Source organism: Physeter macrocephalus, chromosome 7 (genome assembly GCF_002837175.3).
Source record: "Physeter macrocephalus isolate SW-GA chromosome 7, ASM283717v5, whole genome shotgun sequence".
In the NCBI taxonomy this organism is placed as follows: Eukaryota; Metazoa; Chordata; class Mammalia; order Artiodactyla; family Physeteridae; genus Physeter; species Physeter macrocephalus.
This window is the reverse complement of record NC_041220.1, coordinates 27,488,899-27,499,829: the sequence shown is the minus strand read 5'-3', so window position 1 is coordinate 27,499,829 and position 10,931 is coordinate 27,488,899. Positions and strand designations below refer to the sequence as shown.

At 42.4% G+C, this 10,931-nt stretch overlaps 1 long non-coding RNA gene across 1 annotated transcript in view; it reads right to left on the bottom strand.

Annotated features, from left to right (window-relative positions):
- Positions 1–3,135: 3,135 nt before the first annotated feature.
- LOC102995632 (uncharacterized) overlaps positions 3,136–10,931 on the bottom strand; it is a 33,434-nt gene continuing 25,638 nt past the window's right edge. Inside the window, exon 3 of the long non-coding RNA XR_449218.4 lies at positions 3,136–3,932. This is a non-coding gene — a long non-coding RNA (uncharacterized lncRNA). The remainder of the gene's footprint in view (positions 3,933–10,931) is intronic.

The following is a 10,931-nucleotide window of genomic DNA, read 5'->3' as shown; positions in this document are numbered from 1 at the left end:
AAGCAAGTTGTATTTTTAAATCTGGAAAGAAAGTTGGGAATTGCGTACTAGCCTTTGGGAGTAAAGATCTACTGATCTTTTCATCCAACAGCAGTGGATCAGGAATTTTGAGCTGCTTTTCCAGGAGCAGTAATGGATTTGCACCCATCTACCTATGGCCCCACACTCACACATTTGCCCCATCACCATTGTGTTAAACAATTAATTAAGAGCATTTTTGAAGCAATGGCCGGACATAGGGGTACACACATTTAGAAAAGATCAGTATAATTGGTCTATCTGAAGATTGAGCCTGCAGTCATGACCTCATCAACATCATGTTCTAGTAAATAAAGCTCTTACATAAATATATATCCTGTTCCTGAACCTTTCCATAAAGAAACATATATGAAAGGACACAAACACACAAATATACATGTGATGCAAAGAGTTAAGTGTGTGTTTGAGTATGTATGTATAATAGCAGTTTCTGTGGCTCTTTCTATGATCTGCTCATCTGATTTGTCTTAAAAACTCCTAGGTTCTTATCCACATGTCTATTAATGTCTCTCTAAACATAGACTCAGATCTTCAGAGAAGCCCAAAAGAACAATCCTGTCTCCCATTAATGCTTTTCTGAAGCTATCAGCTCCCTGCCCTGAACTGCCATTCTCCAACTCCTAGCTCCTCCCTCCCTCCCTCCTTTCCTTCCTTCCTTCCTTCCTTCTTTCCTTCCATCCACAAATAGTGTTGAACCAGATACTGTTTTAGTCACTGTGACCTCAAGGGTGAACAAGTGACCCCAAATCCCTGGCTTTATGGAATTTTTACTGTCTCATGGAAAGAGAAACAATAAAGAACAAAATGACATTTATAGCAGATCAGATGATAATGTGTACTATGGACAAAATAAAGGGGGATGGGGATTTTGGGGAGGGGAGGTGGTGACATTAAATAGCATATTCCAGGAGGGCCTCACTGAGTAGACAGCATTTAAGCAAAGAACCAAAAGAGGTGAGGGAGCAACAGTCCCCAACAGTCCTTGTATCAAAAGCCAAAAGTGAATGGCCCTTGGGAATAAATAGCAGACCCTCTTTCCTTGACTCTATGATGACCAGTGTGTTGATCACATATCAAGAAGTATCCAGTGACTTGTCTTTGGCAGAAAGACAAAAAGTTGACATCTAAATCCCCCCGCCCCACCCCACCCCACCCTGACTTAATCCTCAAAGACAATGGTGAAGACTTCGTGCTCTGACTCTGCAGGGAAAGAGAATTTCCTAGACAATGAGGTGAGATGACTCCTGTGGTCATGGGCCCAAAGCCTGAATGGCCCTCCCCCTCACAAATCTCAAAGGTGAAGTTAAACTCCTTCACAGGGGAAATAGTCTTATTTGGCCCCAGGCACAAGTATCTAAACAAGTTCTCAAAATTTTAACCAGATAAAGAAAAGGGAAGAGAGGAAGAAAGAGAGAAAAAGTTGAGAGGAATCTACAGAGGCGAATGTAGGTTTTGCTGAGCAAACCCAGATATATCCAGGGCAACCAGGGAAAGCTCTCAGGATAATCCCACAGATGAGATCCTTGTTTGCCTGAATGGGCCAGATGTGCAGATGTTAGCACGGGAGCCCCTCTAAGAGAAGGAAGGCATCCATATCACTGCTGCTATCAGTATTTTAATATTTAACAACATTGGTGAATGACAAGTATATTTTAGATCCTGTTGTTGCAGGAAAACATGGGGTGCAAGAGGATGGTCACGTCCCAGGTCTCAGGTGAATCCCTGGGACGGGCCGCCAAGTGTGGGTCCTTGGCTTCGTGCAGGAAAGAATTCAAGAGCGAGCCATAGTAAAGTGAGAGCAGGTTTATTTAGAGAGGTACACATTGCATAGACAGAATGTGGTCCGTCTCAGAAAGTGAGAGCAGCCCCGAAATATGAGGTAGTTAGTTTTTATGGGCTGGATAATTTCATTGGCTAATGAGTGGGAGGAGTATTCCAACTATATTGGGGAAGGGGTGGGGATTTCCAGGAATTGGGTCACCACCCACTTTTTGGCCTTTTATGGTCAACCTCGGAAGTGTCATGGCACCTGAGGATGTGTCATTTAGCCAATACTAATGTAATACAATGAGCGTATAATGAAGCTCAAGGTCTAGTGGAAGTCGACTTGTCCATCATCTTGGACCTAGTTGGTTCTAACCTGTTTATGCTGTGTCTTCAATGGCTATGTCATTCTTTTAAAGGTTGTGCCCTGCTCCCTTCCTGTCTCACTGTGATAAATGCTAGAAATGCAAACATAAGTAACACACAGTTATTGTCAGGCTTGGATGATCTCAATCACCAAGAGTTCATATGGTTCCCAGCCAAACTGCACTGAATGCCACTAGCTACTCTTTCGTTTAGTCCTCTTAGATCTGTATAGTTGCAAATTGGGATAATAGTATAATAATTAGTAGAATGTTGGTGTCACATATGCATATGATACTACCCAAACATAACTTGAATGGAAGACAGAAGCCAGAATAAATGGGGTCTTACATCCCAAAGGTCCGATTATTTTACAAATAATACAGGGCAAGAACGGCTTTTTTATATTTTTGCTTGGCATAAACATGAATATCTTGATGAATATTTTAAGTTAATATGTGAATGCCCTGACAAGTTATCCACCTTGAATCTGGAAGGGGGCTTATAACCATGTGCTTTGGAAAGAATATCCTTCTGGACTCAAAAACTATCAACTTATTAAAACTGCTTTTACTTTGGAGCACCTTTTTCTCAACCAGAGTCAGATTCAAGTCTTATTATGAAAACACAGCCAAAGGAGGGCAAAAGCTTTTTTCTACTTTTGCACACATGCCAGATGACATTCATGGCCTTTGGGGAGGAAAAAACTTTCTCTCTATTGCCTCTTAGGTTCTCTGCCTGGGGCCCTGTAAATTAGATAGACAAAAGGCAGATTAACGAGAGAAAAACAAATGGAGGTTTATTAACACATGCATCTCAGGTACACACAGGAATACTTAGCAATGAGTAACTCTAAGGGGTGGTTAGAACTTGGGCTTATATATCATCTCAAAAAAGAAAAATACATTTTTAGAGAAGTGGCAAGACAAAGGAAAAAGACTTTGTATTTAGGGCGGCAAATTGTGGGAAGGTAAATATATAGGGGAACTAAAGGAAGGTAAAAGCTAGTTAGTAAAGGTTGTTATGTAGATTCCTCTGGTGCTGGGCTGATTAGGGTCTAGAGTTATCTCTGGTGATTAACCTCTGTCTTTACTGATAGAGAGGAAAGGGGGTACCCTTTTACAAATTTATGTCCTGCTTTTAGGCAAGTAGAGGGAGGGCAGAGAACTTTTCTTGTATCTGCTTCTTCTCAATTGCCTTCAGCTCGAAATAATCCTTAGGCCAAAGTGTCATATTTGGGGATGGTGTATTCTGCTACCCTTCATGTCATGATACTTTCCTCCAGTTATGACCCTATGGCCAATCAAGTCTTGTTCCTGCCTCCACAAAGAACTGAACCCATTTATAGATGTATTTGCTGAGTTCAGAGTCTCCAATAATCGAAACCAAGCCAAAATAAAAAAGTAAATAAATAACCTCTTGCCTATCTTTCCAGCAAACCAGTGAGTTACAAGGAGCTGTGCACATTGACCTAATTATGGCCGTCATGATTATTGTGCTAAATGGAGTAGATCTATGGGTAACCTTAAACGGAAAGTTTAAAATTATTTTTATTTGACTTCAAAATATATTCTGGAATGGCACTTGGCAGTAGAACTATCTGGTATCCTAGGGATAAGTTCTATTTGAATTTATTTCAAAGATGATAGTGAATGTTTACTAGGAAGATCTGATTCCAAAACTTCTTAGTTTTCCGAAGTCCTTTGATCAAGTCTTCCCAGGTCTCTCTCCCACTGAACGCTGAGTTTGCTTTCGCTGGAACTTTCCTAGAGTAAGGGAGATGGTGAAGTACTTGAGTATCAAAGTTTCCCTGCTTATGAAATAAATAGAAGGAAATTAGATATTGACCAGCTGAACAGCTGATGCCAGCAGTAATAACCAATATAGAGTAACAACAAAAATTTTTGATAGATTAACAGAAAAAAACGAGAAAAAGTTTTCAAGATTTGTTCTGGTTTAGCAGGAAGTGCCTGGTTTTTTATTAGCTGTCTGACCTTGGGAAAGTTATGTAAGCTCTCTGATCTTCAGTGTTTTCTCTTCTGTGAAATGGGAAGAATAATCCCCGCTTTTCCATATTGTGGTGAGGATTAGACATATCTGCACATAGTAATATTTAATTAATAGTTATGAGTGAATGGTAGCTATAACAACAAAATAACAATAATACACACAACTTTGCAAAAAGAAAAACATACAGAATAAAATAATTATTACGTTTTTTAAATTGTGCACATTTATTTATTGGCTGCATTGGGTCTTTGTTGCTGCACATGGGCTTCAGTAATTGTGGTGCTCTGGCTCAGTAGCTGTGGCACACGGGCTTTGTTGCTCCGTGGCATGTGGGATCTTCCCAGACCAGGGATCGAACCCGTGTCCCCTGCATTGGCAGGCAGATTCTTCTTTTTTTTCTTTTTTAAATAAATTATTTATTTATTTTTGGCTGCACTGGGTCTTTGTTGCGGTGAGTGGGCTTCTCATTGTGGTGGCTTCTCTTGTTGCAGAGCACGGGCTCTAGGCATGTGGGCTTCAGTAGTTGTGTCATGCGGGCTCAGTAGTTGTGGCTCGCTGGCTCTAGAGCACAGGCTCAGTAATTGTGGTGCGTGGGCTTAGCTGCTCCACGGCATGTGGGATCCTCCCGGACAAGGGATCAAACCCGTGTCCCCTACGTTGGCAGGCAGATTCTTAACCACTGCGCCACCAGGGAAGTCCCAATTATTACATTGTTATGCAATTCAGAAATAACCTGAATCACTGCTACTTGGGGCAGGGGACACAAAAAACAAATAGCTTTATTTTAATACTGAGAGGATTAATTCCACCCTCTGCAAGATAAATGTGTTATCCAAAATTGCGGTGTATAATAGTTATTGCTGAAAAAAATTAGAATTGTTAAAGATGTCCAGGAAATCGAAGGCTTCTAGGTAATGAATCACAGAGAAAGGAATCACCATTTTCTGCCTAGAGGTTGAGTCTCTAATGTTAAAATAAGGTCATAGACCTTCCATTACCTTAACTTTAACTGACCTCTTCTAATGACAAAGCCAAGTATGACTCAGGGAAACCCCATCGGCTTGGCCAGTGAGAAAGCATCTCTCTCTGCCGTTGACATAGATCTCTTGTATGGGCTTGAACGTCTAGCTGCTTTACTCTGCTCTGGGTCTGCTTCCTAAAAGAAATTATTCTTTGGCCTTTTCTTTATTTCAGTCTTAACTTCATCTGGGTATTTACTGCTTACTTGCCTAAGATTTATGTTACCAGAAGTAGTATATATACATAAATAGATACACGTGTGTGTGTGTGTGTGTGTGTGTGTGTGTGTGTGTGTGTGTACCTTAGCATGTTTTAGTCTCTTTCTTTTTCCATTAATAGCATGGAACCATGACCTTTCTCTGCATGTTACTTGTGCCCCTTATGTGGAGTTGTGGTGACCCTCAGCCCATGAGCTTGTCCTAGTCTATTCTTTGAGTGTAATCCCTGAGCTTCCTCATGACTGCAAGTCCAGAGATCCATCCTTTCTCCTCCAGCACACCTCTTCATTAGGCCTTCAGAGACCCCACAGTGTACAGAAGTGGCTTGAGGAGAAGGGTCAAGTTGAAGTGACACCAAGGTCTGTGGCACAGGGGCCTTGACTGCTGAGTAGAAGCTCATCTTGGGGACTCATGGCCAAAAGGCAGAGCTGGGGGAAGTACTTGATTCTTGTAGTAGTCAAGGAGCCTATGGGTCAGTGTTACTTACAGTGCAGGGGCTTTCCATCAGACTAGCTGGGACCTGTCTGCTCAAAGGCCTCTTACTGCTCCATTGCTTCACAAAGCTGAGGCTTTACAGATTCTGGCTCCAGAGAAGCAGTGCACTGAAGACTGAGAGATCTGGGGTGAGAGGTATCTCAGAGCACTTGTGTTGAGTCCTCTGGGACAACAGCAAGAAGATGAAGAGATGCCCACACCCTAGACGCCATCTCCATGGCAGTGCTAGAGCTCACTGGGGGAGGCACTATTCTCTATTCCTGCCATAACTGCTGGTTCAAAGTCAAGTCCTTCCATAGATGTTCTTTATGGAAAAAAGGCCACCCCCAGCATCTTGGCCTGTTACAGGAGCCTCGTGCCCTTTGCTTCCTGATTCCAAAGATCTCTTAGTGGTCAAACTCTTTCTATTCATTCTGAGAGTCATTTCTCAGAATGCAAAATGGGCCCAGGAGAGCTTGGCCAAGGAAGTTCCCACCTTTTTCTGCAGTGATGACCTCACAACTTTTTAAAGACACTTAGAACATCAAAGTTCTGGCTACATTTCTCTCCCAGAATAACATCCAGCTCACCCTACACTTAAGTGACTCAGTAAGGCCACTTAAGTGACTCTTCCCAGAACACGGAATGTCTTTTCATAGTGATACTGACCACCGGGACAAAGGAGCCTATTCACACCACTTACGTAAGTGAGGAGACCACTTATGGGATTCTTCCCCAAACAATAACGATCCACTTCACTGCATTTTCTGCCCTACACTCATCATATACTGAAACAGCTGCCAACTTCTGCTTTGGAAAATGGAAGAAAAAATTAAGATGCTCAGATTGAATTGCAAGTGGGGCATCAGTCTGATATGGTATCCATAACAGATGCCCTGATGCTTTGCTGGTTTACTTCTCACTTGCAGCCTGTGTTAGCTTCTCAGTTCTGCATATTAAGTATAAAACTGAATGCACCTATGCCTTTGCCTTCAATCAGTAAAAATGACAGCATGTTTAAATATATGAATACACATAAATATATGAATACACATGCGTGTGTGTGTGTGCACATGCCCACATGTTATTGATACATACCCCAGTGCCAGAGTCTGAAATATGGTTTGCCTTTGTTTTGCAAAGCTGCCCAAAAAGCATGACCTTAACCTTATTTGAAAGAATATATTTCAGGAGTAGGGCGAATATTGATGAGCTGAAGAACTAATGTTACAATACACATATCTAAATCCCATGGTGCTAAGGAAACCTCAATCACATTTTAATAGAAAGTAGGGAGCTATGGTAGAATCCCACCATAATATGACAAGTGGGGTCCAAAAAGACTTACTATAGGCTGTGGAGTTACATTAGTGCAAGCTTAATAAAAATTACCTAGCCTGCCAGCCAGGAGTCATCCTAAGGAATTCTTAGTGTCATCCAAATCCATCCAGATCCCTGCTGCATTTTGGAGCCATTTGGTGGGAGTTCTTCCTGCCCCCATCCCCTCACTAGCCAAATATCAATGGGGGTGATTCTGGGTCTCATGTAGGTTGGGACTTCCAGAACAGTGAGAGTGACTCCAGGAATCAGTGCTCTGTTGAAAGGTGTTCTGTCGACGCAACCATCTTCCATTTGAAAGACTGAACCAATGGAATACTGTAGACCTACACTCTATTTTCCTGCTTCCCAGGCAGGATTGCCTGCCATTGCCCCATCAAACTTCATGCCTCCTCCCTACATAGTCTCAGCCTACTTCCCAGAACATAAGAATAGGAACCTATTTGCATTTGGAAATTGACACTGGACAGAAGACCGGAAGTACCGGAAGACCGGTACTTGGATTACATGTAAATTTGCATTATCCTGTGCATCATGGGGTTTTACTCTACTGTAGCCCTCTGTGCTTGTCTCCCCGACCCATATCCTAAGCTCCTACCTAAGAGCAGAGGCAAATAAATGTTTTAAAAATCATTGCAGATTTGCTTTTATTCTGCATTCCGTGGTAGGATATATGATCCCACAATAAACCAGTAATAGCAGTAATAGTGTGTTTGTCCCATGATTCATAACTCACATCATATAATGGCTGGTACAGACATTGAGTTTTAAAGAGCAATGGTTGGCCCCCCTGCTCTTCAGAAGCTCCTGAAATCACACAGTATTAAGTGGATGGTTTCTTAGAAGCCAAAAGATATTTATCAGAAAAATCTTTCATAAAGGAAAGTTTTGAGCTGTGGCTGGCAGTAAAGGGGTTTGTCTGGAGAGAGACTGTACTACATTATCGCAGTAATAATTAGGCACAAAAATGTCATTTCTGTGCCAGTGGTGAAACGAAAATGTGTGGATGTCAATATAAATAGACATCAGGATACGATACAAGGGGTTGAAAATATCATTGAGACTGTGGGTGTTTTGTTGGCAAACGAAGGACATTGAGCAAGCACATATGGTATTCCAGTAAGCCACAGACTGCAGAAATCAAAGCACAAGTGCAGAGATGCTTGTTTTCTCTTCAGTGAGGGGGCGAAAAACAAGGGGACTTTCCAAGCTGGCAAACCAAACATTTGTTAGTTGGGAACACCTGATACATATCAGTACAGGTGCAGTCACAGATTTTTCTCCAGGGACAGGGGTGTGGAAAGAAAAATATGTGTTCCACGGTGAGGAGGAGGTAAATGGAATTGATGCTTATCAGGACAGCCTCTTTAATTAAAGAGACATTACTGTCCTGAGAGTGAGGTTTTCAACCTAAAGCGAGTTTGGAAATAAGAGGTGACTGCAAATAGCTTATGACTTTGTGAATTTTTTGAAAGCAATCTTAAATGAAGATAGTTTTACGGGATGCCTCTTCCTTAGTGATTTCACCTAATATCGTTCAGAAAAGGGCATGTGCGGTTGTCTACAGCGCACTTGGACGATTATTAGCTTTACGGCTCCCACCTTTGGATTCCCAAAGCAAGTCAGAGGAAGACAGTGACATAGGGATGGTTTGGCCCATTTCTCGGGGGTGGGTGGATACTGCCCCAGCCAAAAAAAAAAAGCCTCACCCTTTCATAAACAATTAAACATATTACCTACGGATACATGAGCAATTATTAAAATATACAATTTTAACCATCCCTTCAAAGTAATTGTTCACAAAGTCGATTAATAAATGACCTCCTGGGACTTCCCTGTTGGCGCAGTGGTTAAGAATCCGCCTGCCAATGCAGGGGACACGGGTTCGAGCCCCGGTCCGGGAAGATCCCACATGCCGCAGAGCAACTAAGCCCGTGCGCCACAACTACTGAGCCTGCGCTCTAGAGCCCACGTGCCACAACTACTGAAGCCCGTGCGCCTAGTGCCCGTGCTCCACAACAAAAGAGGCCACCACAATGAGAAGCCTGTGCACCGCAACGAAGAGTAGCCCCCGCTCGCCACAACTAGAGAAAGCCCGCGCACAGTAATGAAGACCCAACACAGCCAAAAGTAAATTAAAAAACAAAAATGATCTCCTGAGGTCTCCCCATTGGAATCGTGACAAAATTTTATCAAGTTCCCATCAGGGGTCTGAAGCCAACCAAGGGTTTTCTCCAGAGTGCCCTAAGAGAACTGGAAAATAAAAATAAATTCTGTGAGTTGCAATAATCTGAACACCCTAACTGCTTATGAATAAGTAACCCAGTTGACATACCCATATTCCAACTTACAAGCTCTTCAAACTATCCTATTCAGCAAACTTTGAGTGGTTCCTCTAGGCCAGGTTCTGTGCTTAATGAACAAGCACAAATGGTCTGTCATATACTTTAAAATAGTCTTAGGTTAAGCTGTAGCATCTTGTTTTGTTTGTTTGTTTGTTTCTTTTTCTGTGGTATGCGGGCCTCTCGCTGTTGCGGCCTCTCCCGTTGCGGAGCGCAGGCTCCGGAAGCGCAGGCTCAGTGGCCACGGCTCACGCGCCCAGCCGCTCCGCGGCATGTGGGATCTTCCCGGACCGGGGCACGAACCCGTGTGCCCTGCATCGGCAGGCGGACTCTCAACCACTGAGCCACCAGGGAAGCCCAAGCTGTAGCATCTTAATAATATATCAGCTCAGGGATGTTCAGCCCACATTCCAGAGGGGGCCACGACAGTCCATTCTGTTTTCTGTATCTCGAGATAACAATCTACACCCTACTTATCAGACTACTAAGTGTCAGAAACAAATCTCTGGTTTTTAAGTGCTGATTGACATGATGAATATTCAGTGCTGGATATCAGAGATCCTTGGTGAAATTTAAAGTATTCTCGACACATGAATTTGTTACTAATATTGGCATTGGTTACTAATACTAACCAACTAGTATTGGTTACTAATACTTCCTCGACTCTTGCATAAATAGGGTGCAAGAAGCAAATGAAGACTTAGCCTTTACCCCTAGAGGTGGAGCTCAAGCTTTGCTCCCTAAGGAGTCTTGCGTCTAGCTGTTGGTCGTGAGCGCTTCTGTAAAAGATTCCCGACTCTGGAGCTGTGTCAGCCTCTAAGCAGGCGAGGTAGTTTTCAGAGCACCTAAGATGACAGCAATCTGGGGCTTTTTTAAACTTGCAGAACAGCTTAAATAGTTTTGAACCTCCTTGCTAATCAGTGTTCGGCTAATAAATGTCTGTAGATGTGGTGGGATTTGGTTTGAGACTTGCTTTCATTATGACTTAGTAGCAAGGTTGAGGAGTAACTAAACTTCATCTACCTCAGCTTCTTCAGTGGCTACTGTTACCTTCCAGAAAGAAACTAAGAATTGTGTTTGACCAAATGGACTTAGGTCAGTGGTCATATATAGGCCCTACTATCAAGGAATTTCCAGAGAAGTTTTTATAGGCCTAACTGCTGCTCACCAGAGGCTACCAGAGTTCTAAGAGACTGACTCAAATGAAAGATATACATATATATCTCCACTAAGCCACGTTCCTTGATGAAAACACACACACACACACACACACACATACACGTATATATACATATATACATACATAAATTCGTTCACTTAGCTTACTTTAGTCAATAACCTAATGAAGATCTATTACCCAGCT